Source organism: Tachypleus tridentatus, chromosome 10 (assembly GCF_004210375.1).
Source record: "Tachypleus tridentatus isolate NWPU-2018 chromosome 10, ASM421037v1, whole genome shotgun sequence".
NCBI lineage: Eukaryota > Metazoa > Arthropoda > Merostomata > Xiphosura > Limulidae > Tachypleus > Tachypleus tridentatus.
This window is the reverse complement of record NC_134834.1, coordinates 76,183,592-76,204,282: the sequence shown is the minus strand read 5'-3', so window position 1 is coordinate 76,204,282 and position 20,691 is coordinate 76,183,592. Positions and strand designations below refer to the sequence as shown.

At 32.5% G+C, this 20,691-nt stretch overlaps 1 protein-coding gene and 1 long non-coding RNA gene across 5 annotated transcripts in view; one reads left to right on the top strand and one right to left on the bottom strand.

Moving 5' to 3' along the window:
* Brf (Brf RNA polymerase III subunit) overlaps positions 1 to 4,876 on the bottom strand; it is a 95,605-nt gene extending 90,729 nt beyond the window's left edge. The window contains exon 1 of one of the 3 annotated variants that reach the window (XM_076462198.1): positions 4,770 to 4,876. The gene's annotated coding sequence lies outside the window, so the exon portion shown is untranslated. Of the gene's footprint in view, positions 1 to 302; positions 557 to 4,720 lie in introns of those variants that run through there. The other 2 variants (XM_076462200.1, XM_076462201.1) reach the window with 2 other exon arrangements.
* A 4,985-nt stretch (positions 4,877 to 9,861) lies between these two features.
* LOC143229620 (uncharacterized) overlaps positions 9,862 to 20,691 on the top strand; it is a 33,767-nt gene continuing 22,937 nt past the window's right edge. The window contains exons 1-2 of one of the 2 annotated variants that reach the window (XR_013015964.1): positions 9,862 to 10,401; positions 17,276 to 17,430. This is a non-coding gene — a long non-coding RNA (uncharacterized LOC143229620). The remainder of the gene's footprint in view (positions 10,402 to 17,275; positions 17,431 to 20,691) is intronic. The other variant, XR_013015963.1, reaches the window with a different exon arrangement.

Sequence of the window (20,691 nt, the reverse complement as noted above, 5' to 3'; positions counted from 1 at the left end):
ATATAGTTAAAATTTTAACAGCACAAGGACACAAGAAGCTTAGCAATGATATTTTTATTGAAACCAGTTTCAGAGATTAAGAGTCATATCCAATAGTTCACAAAAGTTGACTTTCAAAAAATGAAGTGCTCTTGCAAGACAGAAAGAACAAGTAGCTATTAATAATGTAAAAAAATAAAAGTTAACAATGATGGGCAGTTTCTTTGTTTAACAAATGCAAGCTCCCAAATACTATTTTGAAGTCCAAAAATTGACATCTAATAAAGAAAAAAACTAGAGTCCATAAGAAACTGAAATCTTACATATATTGCAAAACATGGTGTCTGTCTTTCTGTCTCCCATTTACAGTGGCTGCTGTGATATCTTGTTTGGTCTGTATAGGGTGATGGCTTTGATTATGTCAGTATGCTGTTTATCTGTTGACTTTCAATACAAATCAGTGCCTTTCATGCTATGTTTACATCTACGAAACTCATTTTGGTAGTGGAATAATTTAGAATAAGTTTAATGGAACTGTAGATGTCAGCATGTCTATAAAGGTACTGTAATGAATCTTCATCTCCTACCCAAATGAAAATAATGTTATCAATCATCTGTACTAAAAAAAATATGCTCTGACAATAAGAACTATGATCATCACATTAATTCCATTATGCAAACTATACCTGAAAGAAGTTGTAAACAAAACACTATCACCCAACAAACTAACAAAGCTAATAATATATCATGGAAATATGACTTGAAATAATTACCTAAAACAAATTATTATTGTGTTCCACTGGTAATTATCGATCATCTAAAACTAAAAAACCTAACCCAAACTAAAAAAAAACTTTATCTTCAACTTAATGATTAACTAAAATCCATTTTTACACAAGTTCCTGTCATCTCTTTGAAAAAAATAAAAGTTTGCATTTATTCTTAGTTCTTGCTAAAGCAAACATCTGGTGAAAGTCATCCTAGTAATAGCAAGAGATGCCAAACTTGCAAGTTCATGCAGAAAATGATCACATTTTCTAATACACAACCAAAAAGCAGTTCAAAATAACCAAACCCATAACCTGATCTATAAAAAAACATTTACCTAATTCAATTCTGAAAATAAAATTTCCAAATATTGGTCAAACCAAAACAACTATACAAGAACTTTTCTAAGAACCACAAATCTACAATTAAAACAAATAAAACCCTTCTGGCTACAAAACACTTCAAGAACCAGAAAAGTTTTGTAGGGGGTTGAGGACTGGATATCTGACACACTTAACTACATTTTATGCAAGTCCTTGAGTAGTGGGCTAATGTCACTCCTCTTTTTAAGAGGCAACTAACATTCATGTAATTATAGGCTTGTTAGTCTTATATCAGTAGTAGGAAAATTTGAATGTTTGATAAAATGTGCTTTGCAAAAATCATTTAACAAATGTTTACAATTCTGTTGGAGAGTCAACATTTCATAAAGATGTTGCTGCTTACACAGATGAAAATAAGGTGTGAATATTATATATCTGGATTTTCAGAAAGCATTTCACAAAGTGCCACATAAAAGACTTCATAAAAACTTTTCTCTGCAAGATTAGCTGGCTCAAACAATTATCTAGAGAGAAGAATTTTTTGTTTGTTTTTGAATTTCGCACAAAGATACTCAAGGGCTATCTGTGCTAGCTGTCCCTAATTTAGCAGTGTAAGACTAGAGGGAAGGCAGCTAGTCATCACCATCCACCACCAACTCTTGGGCTACTCTTTTGTCAACAAATAGTGGGATTGACCGTCACATTATAATGCCCCCATGGCTAAAAGGGTGAGCATGTTTGGCGTAACGGGGATGTAAACCCGCGACCCTCAGATTATGAGTCACCCACCTTAACACACTTGGCCATGCCGAGCCAGAGAGAAGAAAACAGAGGGTTGCTATAAATGTTCTTTAGATTAATGTCACAAGTTTGGTATCTCAAATATTAGTCTTGAGGCCTTTTCTATTCACACAAGTGATATAAAAAAAATGATCAATGAATTCCTTATATTTGCTAACGATATTAATATCTTGAACATTGTTAGCATTTGCAAGTTGGGAAAATAACTGGCAGATGGCTTTTAACTATAATAAATGCAAAATAATACATATGAGTTATAATTTAAATTATAGTATAATTTTGATAGATATAACCTTAAGAGTGTTAAGGAAAAGGCCAATTGATATGTTGCAAGCAGTAAGATAAATAGGATTTGGGGTAATATTTATAGGAACAAAAATATGAAAAAGGTTATAATTTCATTGTGGTCACTGGTTAGGTTCCATTTAGAGTATGTTTCAGCCTTAAACTTCTTACCTCAAGAAGTAAAATTGTTGTAAAGTGTTAATACAAGTGTTACTATGATGATACCTGGTATGAAAAGGTTTTTATAAGAGGACTGGTGAGGATTTTTGAAATTTTCTCCAAGAAAGAAAAAGATTTAGGGTGTGAGATAATTAAATTTTTTATTTATTGTTTTGTTTACTATTCATTTGTTATCCCTTCAACTGTTTAGTTTTGCTCTGAAATTTTAGTTAAATTATAGCACTGACTCACCTTCTAAACAATTGTGTTAACTTTGAGTATGCATGTATCAATGCATCATGAAACTGACACCAGCTTTCTCTCGTGGTGACAAACAGCTATAATTAATGTTGTAAAAAATTATGTAAATTTATGGTCACACAAGATGTAATCCTGTGGTCTAATGACTAAATAAAAGCCCTACCATGAACAAGTTCATGAGATACAACTGAAAAGTATTATTGTTGTTCTTGTAGTTGTTTAAATATGGAATATCATATTGGAATCATGCTTTATCTTCATTTTTTTTCTGCATCACTTTATTCACTGATATTTATATTGTTTTGTTCATTAACATCAGTATCAAGTCCTGGCTAGGTATACATCTATTAATTAATCTATTAATAATAATTATTCCAATTGTTTGAAAGTTTCATATTAGATTTCTGAGATTCTTAAAGTTCAATAAATTATTTTTTGTGTTTTCAACCCCAGCTATCACAGCTGTTTGTGTTTTGGATCATTACAAAGAGGAATTGATTATATCACTATCTTTTTTTTCTTCATATAAGATGGTGTTAATGGAAGAACATAGAAACACAAAGATTTTGGCAAAGTAAGAATTATTTTCAGCTTAGACACCTCTACTTTTCTATTAAGGAGATTGTACTTTGGAAATGTGTCTGAAGAAAGCCTCAGCATAAGTGTTGAAATTTTATCCTTTCTTTCTACAGGCAATAGTAGTCCATCAAAATTCTCAAACCTATTATCACTAAATGTTCCATCACATAAAATAAGAAATATATAAACTTTATAAATTAAATCTACAATAATAAGCATGATGGTAAACAGTATAATATGTCACACTGGTATGATTTTCTGACATAATAAATAGCATATAATAGGCCTAACGTCATTGAACACTCACTTTAACTAACTGACTACCTTAAGACAGATTGTGTCTTACTTTGATCAGAGTCAACATTAATGTCATACATTATCCACTTTCAGTAAAACTTCCCAGTGGTGAATTTCCAACACTTTGTTATACATGGTAGACACACACATGTAAAATGCAAAGCCTTACAATCACAGTAATCCAAACTGAAGTTTTGTGTTATGACCATCCAGCAAAGTAAAAAGTACCACTAGCACATTTTATGATAATATTAAATTTAATGTGTTGCACAGTCTTTAACACAGGTACGTTTTTTCCATAAAAATTACATACTAATCTATCAATAATGATTTACAGCTTCTGCTAAACTAATTTTTTAATATGTAGATTCAATTGTTGATAAATCACCAAATATATAGAATTAGATATGAATGTATTTTAAAGTTTTATTCTAACACAACTTGTAACTCATTTATGCAACTTTTTTCAACAATTTAATCCTAAGTCTTCTATCATTCTCACCTGGCCATGCTGGCCCAGGTGGTCAAGGCACTCGACTCATAATCTGGTGGTCACGGGTTTAAATCCCTATCGCACCAAACATGCTCACCCTTTCAGCCATGGGAGTGTTATATGTGATGGTCAATCCCACTATTTGTTGGTAAAAGAGCAGTCCAAGAGTTGAAAGTGTGGTGATGACTAGCTGCCTTCCCTCTAGTCTTACACTGCTAGCTCAGATAGCCCTCGTGTAGCTTTGCACGAATTCAAAACAAACCAAACCAAAATCATTTTCACCCTGTATATTATATATTTCTCATCTTTCTACTTTTAATAACGAGAGTTTTGCTACATTAGTTATTAGTTATGCTTATTTTGTACCTGTTACCTATACGTTGTACTTTTATGCCTACAAGTCATAACTAAAAAGGTACAGGTCCAACACTATCCATACAGACTAATGAATGTGTTTAATAATTATATCAATGAAATGTTAATAAAATATACTATTTTAATTTTCGTCTGTTTCTGTACTGCAATCTATAACTAGCGGTTGTATAGCAACAGAACTTCAGTCAAAACAATAGAACTACTATTATTAGTATTAATAGTAATACTAATAATAGTATATACTATTACTAACACAAGTAACAGCAGTTATACTAATTACTGTACAAATACAATTAATAATTGAATTAAGATTTCTTATCCAGTTATTCTCAACTCCGAAAATCGACCACAAAATATAAATAATTCAAATTTCCAGGCTTAGTTTCTTGAATTTACTTACAACTCATGTTATTATGCACCAAACGTGTATTAAAATTTACTACACTTACACAATTTTCTGAATTATTCTCTGGGTGCAATAAGCTTTCCAAATTGAAATAGGCCTACACCATAACAACATGTGAAAAAGCCTTCGTTATTAATGTAACGATAGTGCTGCTATCTATCATAAAATAGAAAGTCAGAGGCGTATACAAATATTTTTACATTGGGAATTTTACGCATAACCTTCTCTGATTTAGCAGTATAAGATGGAAAGCCAGCTCTTGAGCTACTCTTTTACCAACAAATAGGGGATTATCTATATTATTGTAATGCCTCCATGACTGAAAGGGCAAGCATGTTTAAGAGAACGGGGGATTCGAACCCGTGACCCTCAGATTACGAGTCGAGTACCTTACCCATCTGGCTATGCCGGACTGTACAAATATAGTCTGTTCCTATACCTGACCTGTAATACATTAGAAACTACGAAGAAAGTGTTTAGTAGCATAAGTTTATTTTCCATTATAAAAATAAATATATTTTATTAATTATTTAAAGCTAAAAAATGCATTTTAAAATGTATATTTGAATTTTATGTATCTGTTGAAAACTGCTAGTTTTTGTATTCCGTAACTAAAATATCAATACGACTATATTCAGATATATTAAAGAAAATCTATCAACTCTTTCATTTAAGTACTCTATAGCTAGAAAACACTCTTGTGAAAAAACGTAGGTTGTCGTCAACGTTTTGAAAGTATCACCTTGTTTCTGGCCAAGGTAACGTACCCACAGAGATCTTCCAAAAAACCTTGTACTCAACTAGTCATGCGTCTGTATCAGTGCTTTTCTGAGGTGTGATACAGTGACACATTCCCTAATGAAAACGTGGTGAAGAGATATATAGGTTGTTGTGAGTTGTAAATTAATCTCCCTTTGAATATGCGAGAAAAATGCTTTTGACGTTGTTAAGCTAAGATCGTGCAATACTGCATCAAAACCTTGATTTGCTCTTACAACTTTTACCTATCTTCGTCTAGTGAATTACTTTTTATTTTCTCCTCTAGTAGAGAACATTTGAGGCCCGTCAATGTACTATGAAATCATGTGTTGATAAAAAATAATAAAATTTGGTGTATACTTCTCTCAGTTTTATTTTTCTTGTTGTTCGAGTTACTTTTACTCTTCCAGAGTTTGTTTTGTCAGTACTTAATAGTTGCTGGTGTGACGGATTTACTATTATACATGCATCTAAATATCTATGTTTGATTAAGTTAACTTTGTATTTAGATACGTACGTAACTTATACTGTTACATTTGTTTTGCGAAATTCGAGCTTAATCACTGAAATTCTAGAAAATTCTCGAGTGTAAGAATTAACAATATATGTGTGTACGAAAACAGTAGTATATTGGCAGTATTTTTGTGCAGGCTGAAATATATAGAAACTCTTCTCTCAAGCTTATAAAAGTAACAAACGTCGGTATACTATAAACTTCTGAAGCTATGGCTGTGATTAGCGCTTATTACTCAAGAACGTCCGATGTGTTGACCAGGAGTGTTTATAGATTCCGAACATTACAAATCGTTTAACCTCAGCGGACATTAGTATTTTTATGAAAATATTATATAAGTTCAGCTGTGAAAAACTCACGCGTGATCAATGAAGAGCCAACTAGCTCCATGTTAAGTGAATTGTACCAATGCATCTCAGAACAGCTGGTATGGGTATTAACACTTTTACTGATAAGCAGAGAAAAACATTGTTCTTTTATTTTTGTTTCAAGTGGGTTTCGCGTCATCATGAATTGTACTAATATTAACACTAAATTAATTAATTCATTGTGAACCTTCCATAGGATATCAAGGACGTTCTGGATCAAAGAAAACACCCAATATTCTTTGTAAGTTTATAAACTTAATATTTGTTATAACCATTATTATAAAATGTATTATAATATCATAAATATAATAATATCATAAATTTGGACGCTCGGCATAGCCAGGTGGTTAAAGCACTCGATTCTTAATCCGAGGATCGTGGGTTCGAATTCCCGTTACACCAAAAATGATTGTCCTTTCAGCCGTGGGGGCGTTTTTTATGTGACGGTCAACCCCACTATTCGTTAGTAAAATAGTAGCCGAAGAGTTGGCGGTGGGTGGTGATGACTAGCTGCCTTCCCTCTAGTCTTACACTGCTAAATTAGGGACGGCTAGCACAGATAGCCCTTGAGTAGCTTTGTGCGAAATTCAAAACAAACAAACAAATGTCGATATATATCAAATTTATGTTTAATTCACCTCTAAATTGAAGTTATTATTTAACTCAGTTTCAGGCTGTTTCAAACTGTAATATGTAATAAATGAAATCCATAACTTCTGTTGAAATAAACAATGGCACAGCAGCCTTGGAGAAAATGTCCTTTAGACGCCACAGGTTATATCCAGTCTTTGTTCACTGAAATATTCACAAGGTCCGATTGAATGGATATCAGGAAACCTGAGAGAAGGCTCCCCCTTATTACATTTTACTGCTTTCTAATGTATTATATTTTGTTTTTTTTTATATTTGATAAATATTTATGCTAAATTTCCCATTTGTGTCTCTTCTAATTCTTTGTGTAACATAAACTTCTGTAAATCTGTAAGAAACCAGATTTAAGCTCAATATTATAGAGATAACCGTTACAGAGCCTAACTACATATTATGAGGTTCATCCATGTGCTAGAAAATATCACAACAGATAGCAAAAGAAGTGAAGAAAGTAGATTTAAGTATTTATACAAAAAACTTGTACAAGTCTTTACAATGACTGACTGGCTTACAGTTTTAAGCTGTGACTTTGCAAAACTTTACTTGAATATTTCTGAATTTTGTTATATTGCAAACTATGATAGTTATGGAAGGACGGAATACATTATTTTGGGCTTCAGTTGTTGTATAAGTAAGGCTTCTATACAAAAGAACACCTTTATACCAACATTAATAAATATAATCCTACATCTAAGTACGCCCTCTACATTCCTACACTCAATAACACAACCGCCTTGAAACATGTGGTCAGCTATCGGTTGGTTACCTCTTTCTTTCTTTGTGAACCTGACGATGACCGAAGAAGGTCGAAACGTTGTTCGTTTCTTTATATAATGCTTTCTCTATCCATACCAGCCATTTTTTACATACGCTGCTGACCAAAATCTTAAGGCCAATGAACATAAAGAAAAAATATGCATTTTGCGTTGTTAGACTCAACCATTTATTTGAGTAGAGCTTTGAAAGATGAAAATAAGAAAAGGGAAAATAAAAATGAAAAAAAAAAAAGCATTTAATTGAGAAAATGTGAAAACTATGAAATTAGCCAAATACTAGCTGGTCAAAGGTTTAAGAACATACCAAAAGGAAATCCTAAACAGGGTAGGAAATGCCCAGCAAGAGGTCTCAGTAGCGAGTTGCCCAGCCGTCATTGCGAATAACTGCAAACAATCACTTTGGCATGGTCGATATAAGCATTTACAGAAGGCTAGTTAGAATGTCATTCCAAGTAGTAAAGATGGCTTCACGAAGATCATGCACTGTTTGGAATTGACGTCCATTTCTATAGACTTCCCTTGCCATCCACCCCCAAACATTTTCAATGGGGTTCAGTTCGGGCGAACACGCTGGATGATCCAAAAGAATCACATTATTTGCCATGAAAAAGTCCTTTGTCCTCCTGATGTTGCGAATTGCAGCATTGTCCTGCTCAAAGATCTAGTTATTTTCACACAAGTGAGTGCCTTCAGTCAATAAGAATGCTCTCTCCAACGTGCCAATGTAGTCAGCTGCTGTTTGACGCCCCTGTATATCCTGAAGCTCCATTGTTTCATGGAAGAAGAAAGCACCCCAGATCATGATGGAACCTCCTCCACTGTGTCGTGTAGCGAATGTCTCTGGTGGGATATCCTTATCGTGCCAATAACGTTGGAAGCCATCTGGATCATCCAGGTTAAGTTTTTTCTCATCAGAGAACAAAATCTTCTTCCACTTTTCTACGTCTCATGTTTGGTGCTTCTCAGAAAAGTTTAACCGAGCTGTTTCGTGGTGTGGAAGGAGACATGGCCTTTGAAGACGTTTTTAAAGCCTTTATCTCATAGATGCCGTCTTATTGTTCTTGAGCTGCATCCGTAAGGGTCTTAATCTGGTTCGACGATCGGCTGGTGTCTTGCCGGACAAGCTATAGAATTCTCCTGCTCAACGCCGGCGAAATTTTCCTACCCTTGATATCTCGTTCTGTATCCCTCAGGATCTTTTAAGAAATTTGCAACAGCAGGTTTACTACGCCCAATCTCACCAACGATGACACGTTGAGAGAGACCTTGCTTTTGCAGCTCGACAATTCTGCCACGTTCAAACTCTGTCAACTTTTTAGCTTTTGTCGTGTTTTTACCCAATGTAACACAGGAGATGCCAGTAAGAGATGTTGACAACGCTAATGCTTGAACACAAATGGCTAAATTTCGTCATGTGTTTATCGATTAACGCTTCGTTTCAGTATGGTATTAAACTTTTGACCACCTAGTATTTAGGCTAATTTCACAATGTTCACATGTTTCCTCTTAAACGCTAAAAGTTTGTGTTTTTTTTTATGTTCCCTTTTCTTATTTTCATCTTTCGAAGCTCTACTCAGATAACTGGTTGAACCTAACAACGCAAAATGGTTTTTTTTTCTTTATGTTCATTTGCCTTAAGATTTTGGCCAGCAGTGTATATAATTTTCTCTACAAGTGGGTTTTCTCGTCCTCACGGATTGCATTGATTTAGTTTATTTTTTCATTTTAACACTTGTACACCGTCAAAAATGTTGTAGGCCTACATTACAAATTTATGAAACTTTTCTAACAATGTTACAACTGATCATAAGATCAAATTAACTCACTTGAAGCAAGTAATTCTCAGTAATCAAGATAGCTAACACGCTGACTGATTTCACTCTACTCTTTCGAATAACATTTGAAACAACTTTTCCGAGTATATCATATTTATAACCTGAGGCTTGTTTAATATATTGGGCCCGGCATGGCCTAGCGCATTAAGGCGTGCGCTTCGTAATCTGAGGGTCGCGGGTTCGCGCCCGCGTCGCGCTAAACATGCTCGCCCTCCCAGCCGTGGGGGCGTTATAATGTGACGATCAATCCCACTATTCGTTGGTAAAAGAGTAGCCCAAGAGTTGGCGGTGGGTGGTGATGACTAGCTGCCTTCCCTCTAGTCTTACACTGCTAAATTAGGGACGGCTAGCACAGATAGCCCTCGAGTAGCTTTGTGCGAAATTCCAAAACAAACAAACGATATTAGCATAGGTTCAAGGCAAAATAACAATAATTCCACTTTTGATCTTTAATCGTGGTAACTTTACGATATTTTGCATGGTTCATTTGGTGGATTTTTTTCCTATTTCACCTAAATCAGCGCCGGCACTAGGAGGATGCTGGGGTGGTTCGTATATTTCCATAGTTCCCACCCAAGTTCATTCTCCCTTGTGGTTAAAATCATATTACTAATTTCAAAATATCGTATCACTCACTATATGGTGGGCACTCTAACAGTTCTACTGCTTATTCACCGAAGAGAAACAACAGGATCTGGGATTGACAGAATTGACGTAAGGACACACACATAATAGAAAAGAAGAAGGTTACGAATCAAACTTTCTTACCAAGGTAATAAAAAGCAACAACTTGTATTGCGTTTTTAACATTTTTATGATTTTAACATCTAGTCAAATATCGAAACTCGTATTGTTTAATCAGCAATGCTAATTTTTGTTTTAGGCTTCTAGCAAAGTTCAGTGAAATAATCTTAAGTTTATTAGCAATGTTATATTTAAATTTTATGACTATTGAATTGCCTATCAATATTATAACTCGGCCAAATTTAACTTAAAGACGTATGCTATAGTCTATAGTAAAGAAAGTTTAAGTAATCAAATAGCTTACTAATCAGTGCGATATTCTGATATTCTCTTACTTAGAGGTCATAATTGGTTTCATCATTAAATTGTCAGTTCGTCTTTGAGAAAGGGCACACATCTTTACATGTTACAGATCTTTACAAATAAGAACTTGTTAATTTATTTAAATAATTTGATTTAATTAATAACTTTAATTCTTATATGTTTATATTGTTTAAATTGGAGATGATAAAATGTCTATAGTAGGTATCCCCCCCAAAAAAAAGTGCCGAAACCATGTACAACATTCTTTTAAATTTAAATGCATTTTATGAATTTCCTTTATTGTTTACAAAGGGGATGGGGAAACTTTCCCCATAAACTCAGCCCTTACCCTCTAAATTGTTTTGCAAATATGAGCATTTTACCTCCTTATAATAACTTTTGGTGTGAAATGCTCATGCTATATCGTTTATGAGTCGTGAAATTATAAGCCTAAAATCCTAAAGCACATTCTAGAATATTTGTTTTCTCTTATTTAATTTAATTTTTTTATGAAATGGTGTTAGAAGCATGAATACATATTTAATTCTCCAGCTACTTGAATGCATTGTTAAACATGGAAGGAGTTTGTGTTCATGTAACTTGTGTTACTCTTCCATACAGAGATTCTTGATTATTTTGCATGATGTTGCCTAGGATAAGTGGATGATTTTTGCCACTAACCTTTGCATTGATTAATTACCATCTGTTAAAAGATCTATTACTTTTCCTACTACAGATAGGGTAGGACTTGTTGCAGATCTGAATGTATGAATATTTTGCATGAAAAAGGGCTATTGTATCATCCTTCTCAAAACAATGCATTTTGTGGTGACATTACACTAGTTACAAAATGCAAAGCAATGTTGTAATGTAAATTTTATAAAATTTTAAAAGGACATAAAAAAGCTTATTAGCCCATCAAGGATGTTCCTCCCAGCTCCTAACTATAATCATCCCTTAATACAAATGTATTCATACAATCTTTTCTTGAATTATAGTTGAATTTTCTGCCTCCACCACCCTTGAGAGCAGCTCATTTCAAAAGCCAAACCACTCTGTTTGAAAAGTAATACTGTCTAAACTTTAGATGACTACTGGATTGCCAAAATTGAAGTTCATGACCTCTTGCTCTATTATTTTTACTGCTAAACACAAAGTTTGATGAATTTGTAATATCAGTAGTCTTAATAATCTTAAATACCTCAATTAAATACCCTCTGATCCTCCTTTCCAGAGAAAACAAGTTTAGAGATTTTGGTCTCTCCTCATAGGACAATCCTACCATCCCAGGTATCATCCTAGTGGCTCTTCTCTGAACCTTCTCCAAAATTCAAACTATACTGAGCACTCTAAATGAGGTCTTTCAAGTAATCTATACAGTAAAACAATAATATATCTTGTCTTGTAATCAGTATTTATACAGATCCTACCCAAAATTCTATTAGTTCTATTGCTAGCTACAATACACTGTAGTTTTTATACATTCTGCTCCACCTTAACTTTATATTGGCTGTAGTTTTCATTAACTTTGCTGATTTGTATTTTCAAAGTTATGTACTTAAGACACTGTATTGCTGTGAATTTATTTAAAAAAACAATCACTGAATACTAAAGGATTGTTAAATTGATATTTAATACATTATATAATTTCAAGATTACATAATGAAATTTAAACATAAATATCATAATTTTAGTGTATGAGATATTATACACATTGAGTATTTTATATTAGTTATGTAATACCATTTAAGGTGTTTTAGTTGTGAAAACCTGTTGAAAAGAAACTGTAAGAAGGTATTTGTGACAGATTGTTGAGCATCAGAGTTGCTATACTTTTTACTTCAACAAAATATTAGAAATATAAAATATGTGTATTATTACAATTTAAATACATTTCTATCAACCTGAGGGTATTTGATTAAATAAAGGTTCAACTTTAGCCAGTTAAGATCTTGATTTTCAAAACACCTAAAATAGTTAGGCTTGCTAAATTAGAGTATGATAATTTTATGTTTATTTTTATTTTGTAGTTTTGCAAGTTAAAAGATACTGGTTGTTAGTGGTTAATTGAAAAAAATAATTAAAAATAAGCATTAATTTTAGTTTGTTAAGAAAAACTTGTGTAATATTTTAATCAATCCAGCAAAGCTTCTTGTGGATATAACTAGTAATGTTCAGAGAGGTCATTCATCATTAAATAGTATTTTGAATGATGTGGTTGCTACTTCTCTCTTAATAAGGCTTAACCAGTCACTTGAAACATCACAAGGTCAGCCTGTTTTTCGTGTACAATCATGTGGTGTATTCTGTGAAATGCATGTGGTGTGCTCTTATAAGGTGGTTGGTCATTACATGTGTGTATGTGTCCATTTACTTATGTATTATTGTACTGTTAGGTGATGTCCAATCTGATATTAATTTTGTAATGAAATGGATTATAATAATGTTTCTTTCAGTGAAGTATTTTAAAGATTACTCATGCATGATACTACTTGGATGTGCATCCATATTGCACATATCAACTAGCTCTGTGGTTCCAAAAGTTTTTCATTCTGAGGCTTCCTTGATGTGAATACAGTTTGAGGCCTTCTAAACTATAACTTTAGTATTGTGATTGAAAGACAGGACTGTAGTAAAACCAATAACATCTCCTTTCAACATGCTATATCACTTAAATAAATCAACATAATTTTTGAGCTTATGTTTATTTAGAATTAAAATTAATTCAATAAGTTTGTTTTCAGCCCATTTTTTGGCTGCCCCCCCAAAAAAAAAAGAAAGAACAGAAAAACACTTCACACACACTAAGGGGGCCTATTTTTGGAAACACTTATCTAGTCCATGGGAGCATTTACCTTGGTATTAAAGAGTAAAAGTCCTGGCAGTTGTAACAGTTATAATACAGGTGGTCATGATGTAGTTTAAGTAAATATGACTTCACTCATTGAGTTTCCATATGTAGCATTGGAAGTTTTGGTAGTGGTAGCAGCATTGAAACAACAGTATAAGGTGGAGGATTAGGATGTAAAACAGTTTCACACTATTACTTCTCACATTCTCTTTTAGGATATGCATGGAGTTAGTCCAATAGACTGATCCTTCATTGGACAAAAGTCTTGACTATAATTCTTGATGATGAGAAACCTACTTGAAATAAAAATGTGTCTCAGAATGGCTGGTATGGGTATTAACACTTTTATTGATAAGGAGAGAACAGTGTTTCAACTTTCCTAGGTCATCTTTCTTAACCTGAAGATGATCTAGGAAGGTCAAAACATTGATATGAACTGGGAAAAGTTCATTTTTTCTGGGTGAGTTGGCATGGAATGACCCTTTGCTTAAACTCTAAGTTGAATATCTATATAGTACTTTTCAGTATTCCTGTATATTTTACTTGCTAGTTACACTTCTTTACCAGAAACTGTTACCAAATCAGAAGTGTTGGATTTAGTGAATAGTTGATAAATCTGATATCAAATATGCTGTACAATGTCCAGTGGTACTCTGTAAAAGGTTATGACATGCACATTTTCACAACCACCCATGCAACTATGATTAAAAGTCCTGGATTGGACACTTACTCTTATAGAACTATACATCTTTACTATTTTAAAAACAATGAAGTAAAAACCTGAATAATATACTATAATTACGTGGTAGCTCATGTCTGTGGTGTATTTTCAATATGTATAATCACATCTACTGTCTATTCCAAAAAATATTTGTATCAGATTAAATGTCAAGAGACAAATATTTGATCTAAACTACTGTTTGTACTAGTGGACTCATTGTGTAACATATCATCGAATTGAACAAAGTGTGACATAAATAGTGGATAGTCATATTATCAGTTTTTTTAACACTACATGTGATAAATTACAACAAATGGGTTGCATTCTTCAATGAAATATATCTGCCAAGAATGAACAATGCTTGTTTTCATCAAATTAAAATTGCACATGAAAAGTTACTATGTGATAACTACTTATATTTCACATTAACATGAACCCAAGTTAAGACTTTTGTAGCTTTAGAATATGTTTTAACAGAACTTTGGCAAAAATAGAGAGTTGGTGTTTCAGGTTAAAATTCTTTTGCAGATGGACAGAGAGTTATGGCTAGTTATGGATTCTTCATCAATAAAATGCCTTTGGTTTGGATTTGAAAAAAACAGTTGTAAACCAGTTTTGAGTTTCTTGTTATTTGCATGCCTTTTGCTGTCTGAGTATTGTTGTTAGGATCTGAAAAAAGTTAATCAAATGGAGCAGAATCTGGCAAATAGGTTGGATGAGGCACAACTTCCCATTTCAAGCCCTGAAGTTTTTCTTTGGTCATTTTTGCAGTATGTGTGGTTGTGCATTGTCATGCAAAATCATTATGTACTTTTGGTTGACTATTGCAGCTCTTTTTCTTATCAGTGCTTGGTGTAAGAACTGCAGCTGATGACAGTATCTTTCAGCTGTGATTGTTTGATTTTGTGATAGACTACACTTCTCAAAGCCCACCAAAGACAAAGCAAAACCTTTGTTGGGTGTAAGCTACTCTTTAATGTTAGAACAGGTGTTTGACAGGGATTCAGTCATCTCTGACATTGAATATGTCTATATTCTTTTCATCATCTGTAACTATTCTTTTCAGAAATGGTTCATTAGCATGCCATATTCTCAAAGATGAACAAATGGTGACTGCTCGAGCATATTGATTGTCTGTCATATCATGCAGAATCTATTGTCCAAGCTTTAAAACTTATCCAAGCTTGTGGAGGTGGTTAATGATTGTTGTATGGGTAGTATGGAGCTGTTGAGCCATTTATCACATGGACAACTTTGGATTTGCTTCAGCTGTGGCATGCAGGGCATCTTTGTTGATTGATGTTGGCTGTACAGAACATGAGGAATTGGTGAGATCACATTCTCCGATTGGAACTTTGCAAACCATTATTGACACTTTCTGATGTTCAACACATTTTCTCCATAAACTATACATATGTTTCTTGTAGTCTCTGAAGCTTTCGACCTTTTTTTAAGTTCATATAGTGTAGAATGTTGTATGTGTGTAAAGTTTGTACTCATTTCTTAATACTTTACAGGTTACAATTTTGTTACAAATGTCTATCAGTTCTTCTGAAATAAGAGGTAAGGTTTATTATAATATACATTGATATAAAAAAAAAAGGTATGAATTTGCAAGTTCTTTTCTGTAAAACCAGTAATAATTTTTTAAATAAAAATGAAACTTTCTTCCCAACCCTATACAAAGAAATGAGATTAGTTTGCACAGAAGCTTACACAAAGTTATTGGAAAATATGTATGCATTTAAGTAATACGTAACTACTGGTTATAGAGATTTATGATTTTCCAAAAACAAAATTGTGTTTTATGTTGTTGAAAATATTTTACCCAGTCTGTTTGTACTGAAATGCTGTAGTTTCTTCTTGTTCTTACAGAGCCTAATTTTTTGCTGTCTTATGGTTGGTTACCAACAGACATGTAAAATTCAAAGAAGTTGTGACACTAATATAAACACTAGTCAATTGTATATATGAGTTTTAAATATTCTTAATGCTGTGGTAGATTAGAAATCACTGATATTATGCTATCTCGAAACTTTGGTTTTGTGGATTATAACTTAAAAATTATCTCTAAGATGAAAAAGAAAATTAGTTACATGTACTGGGTGGCCGTAAGTCCCTACCCATCCATATGTTATTATAAACAACGTTATAATACTAATGATGAGTTGAAGTCAGCTGTTACTGTGGCATTTGGAACAATAACCCCTGCTATGTTGAGGAAAATGTGTTACATAACATGGCGTTGCATAATATTATGCGGCGAGAATGAGGGACAGCACACAGATACACTGGATACATAAGATATATGGATGGGTAGGGACTTATGGGCCACCCTGTACATTCATTGACAAATGGATGTTATTTCCTTTGTATATTTGTACAAAACTAGTTATAGCTAAATTCAGGAGTACAGCCTGTTGGTAACACCCTAGTTTTTCTACTCCCATAGGCAGTAGATTAAACAGAAATGGCCTAAAAATACAGTTATCAGTTGGTCAAATAGAGAATAAGGTTTAGATACAAAAGTCACTTTGGTATAGTGTTAGAAATAAAGAATTTTTATATTTACACTGTTTACAATAGAATGTAATAGGTTTTTAAACCATTTCAGTATTTACATACATGCATAAAAAAATCTACAAAAATATCACAAAGAAAAACCTATCTTGTTCTCAAGAAGTTATAATACTGCTTTAAAATGTTTTCATTTACAGTAAAGTAGCATAACAAATTTACAGAAAAAATATGAAACATTTATTTTGGTATATGATTACATTAGACTAAATGGGAGTAGATGAAATGGGAATAAACTGGTCTGTTTGATAAGTTACTGGAAAAATTATTGGAATAATAGGTTGTGTTTGAGAAGCAATTGTAGCTCATATTCTAGATAAACTTAAAATTATCTGTCTTTATTTCATAATATTACATTATTTGTTAGCACATGAAAAAGATGCAAGAGAGTTTTAAATATTATTGTGTTTATTTAATTCTATGTCATTTAAGGTAAGAATGTATTTATAGAAAAAATCAAGAATTGAAACCTGTTGTTTTGGAGACAAAGTGAAAGTAATATAGGGATGTGACAAACAACGCAAGACATAAAGCAAAAGTAATAAAGAAAGAACTGCTTGTGGTGAAGCTTTCTTCTGTGTTCATGACACATGCTGGAATGAGAGGTGAATTTATAATTTATTTTAGTATTTATGTCAACTATTTCTTAAAGTCATTGGAGTATGTTCTTTGTAACCATAAAATGGTAATTTTTTTCATAATCTTAATATGAATTTGAGATTTAGATATAGAATTTAACTGACTTATTGCAAATAACTTGTAGACTTTATTGAAGCATAGAGTACCTTGACGTTTGGTTCAATAGGACCTTTTTTGTTTGTATATAAGTGGCTTAAAACCTGTGCCAGATTTTTATGTTAAAAAACAAACTTCACCAACAGACAAAGCATAAATATAATTTATACATAATAATAGTGTCATAAATTTACTGAAATAATTTGTCACATACATATAATTTGCTATTAATACTGTTTACCATGTGTTATGTACAGTATCAATTATCAACTGTTTCTGATTATATATGCAGTCTTGTATGAAGCCTTGTAATGTAAGCTCAAAAATTAGTTTGTTGAATATATACCAAAAAAAACTGACAGAGTTCATGTGGACTACTGTGCATGAAATTATTCTGTGGATAAAAGAACTCTTATAAACTATGCAAGATTACTCCATTTTCTTGTACTGATAGATAAATGAACTATCCATAACTGTGACTACTGTATGTTTTTGTATTGATAGAAAAATGTAAGTATTCTCAAGTGATTGACACTACTTTGTTTTCTTGTATTAGAAGATAAAGGGAACTGTTCTCAACTGTGTAAAGCATGTTATAGTTGTGAGTGTGTTTGTGTGTTGGTAGATAAGAGTTATTGCATACTGTGTAATGTGATTATTTCCTTGTGTTAGTGGATAAAGTTTGCAAGTTTACTTAGTTTTCTTGAACATCTGTGTTATTGAAGAGTGGTTTCTTAATTGATAAATTTATCCTCAATGAAAATGTATTTGAAAACACTATAGTTTGCCAGCATTAAGTGTGTGATGCTGTTTTAGAGATATGGAATTAGTTCCAAAAGACAGGAAGATACTGTACTTGGTAAAGTCAGATATTACAAAGAACAGTTGGAATTCAATTGTGGTGAAAAGGAGTGACAAAGTATAATAAAATGAACAGAATTTATTTGCTTGGATGAATCAAGAAACTGTGTTAGAAAATAAGCCTTATTTGAAGAATAATCATGTGAAGGAGTGAGACAGTTGCAGCAAAAAGTTATTTATATAAAAAAGGATAATTTATCATTATCATTTAGTTAAGCTCTAATTGAGCACTGATTTAGCTTTAGATGAGTGTCACATTTTAGTCCTTTGGGCAAAATATGTTTTTCAGCCTATTTTATAATTATTATACATATAGCAGAAAACTACAATTATAATCAGCATGTACAAGTGCAATGAGAAATTTATGGTTTGATCATTGAAATGATGAGGTAATCATTAGGGAAATTGACGAAATGGTTTTGCAAGGGACAAAAGGTTTGGTGGATTTAATTTGATTAGCAAATAGCACTTAGCATCTTTTTAACATTCATCATTTTAACACATTATAACAACTTTATCTAGGACTGAAAGTCTTAATTCTTTGTATGACATCCACTAATAATAATTTTATTCAACTTCAAACCTGTTATTTAATAGTTTCATACATGGCATTTTAGGAAGAAAGTATGATAGTTCCTGGTATATAAAACTTCAAAAATTGCAAGAAATACCAAACACCTCAGCTGTCACAGAAAAATGTAACAATCAATTAACCAAAAAATAAGTGTCTTGAGTATATTTCAATTGAAAAAATGTATTTCTTTTTATTATTTTTCTCTTCGAGAACTCATCACTCTCTTCATAGCAGCAATTACCTCTGTTGTCATTAGCATTTTTTACTGTGCATGTTATGAGGTTTTTAGTGAGTTATATTCAAAATTTAATGAAATTACTTTTTGTTCATGTTATATCAGTTAGTATACCATAAATTGTAGGTAATCATTTATATTTTAATAGTATGTAAGTTTAAGTTATTAATTACGTTAAGTCAGTATTTTAAAAATCACGAGTTTCCTTTAGTGTGAGAAATGTGACATTTTTTCTTTAAGCATTCCCTCTTTTCTAATTTATCACCCCTTCAAGAAGTATGAAATTCAATGTGAATTATTTATTATGATATTGCCATTACTCAGGCATAGCACAAGTTTCATAGCCTTCAATTATGTTTTGTTACAGAAAACGAAACCTCTTGTTACAACCATGTGTCACATATTCTCTTTCAGCATTTATCAATTCTCACATTTATTATATTATTTTTAACCAACCGAAAGCCAAAATTTTCATTTATCAACTAAAATGTTACATTATTTTCTTTACCGAAAATTGTTCTTTTCTCTTTCAGTACAAGCTTTGTTATCATTCGAAACACATCATCTAGCTTGGTTGAATTTGTAATGGTTCTTGTCAGGTGTTCAGAAAGCTAGAAAAAATTGTGATAGTTATGGAAAATATCCTGCTTTTTGCATATTATTATTCTATATTAATTTATATTGTCAATTCGTTGAAAAGTGTTTGGTGCATTGTTACTATTAGTATTAAAAAATAGGGTTAAATGTTATCAATAACTGACATAAAAAAGAAAATACCCAAGTTATTACTTGTTTTTTATGTGTATTCTTTACTTTGTATTATGAAAGTAACTAAAATACAAAAATAGGGAACCCTTCAGTTTAATTAAAGTTTGATTAGGTTAAATAAGTAATAATAATTTTCTGACATTATACAGTACCTCCTCTCATGTAAATAGCTTTTTTTGTTCACTGCTGCCCTATATGTGCAAAGTCTTCTGTCTCTTTTTCATTTGAGTTGGTTGTTTCCAGTGCATCTCTCATGCAAATCATCATTCTTCAACCCTCCACCAATATGAGTGTGACATACTCTAATGACAAGTGTCTCCCTCTGTTTGACCTTACAGAACAATCACTTCTAGTTTGGCAGTACTCAACCCTCCACCAATATGAGTGTGACATACTCTAATGACAAGTGTCTCCCTCTGTTTGACCCTACAGAACAATCACTTCTAGTTTGGCAGTACTCAACCCTCCACCAATATGAGTGTGACATACTCTAATGACAAGTGTCTCCCTCTGTTTGATCCTACAGAACAATCACTTCTAGTTTGGCAGTACTCAACCCTCCACCAATATGAGTGTGACATACTCTAATGACAAGTGTCTCCCTCTGTCTGATCCTACAGAACAATCACTTCTAGTTTGGCAGTACTCAACCCTCCACCAATATGAGTGTGACATACTCTAATGACAAGTGTC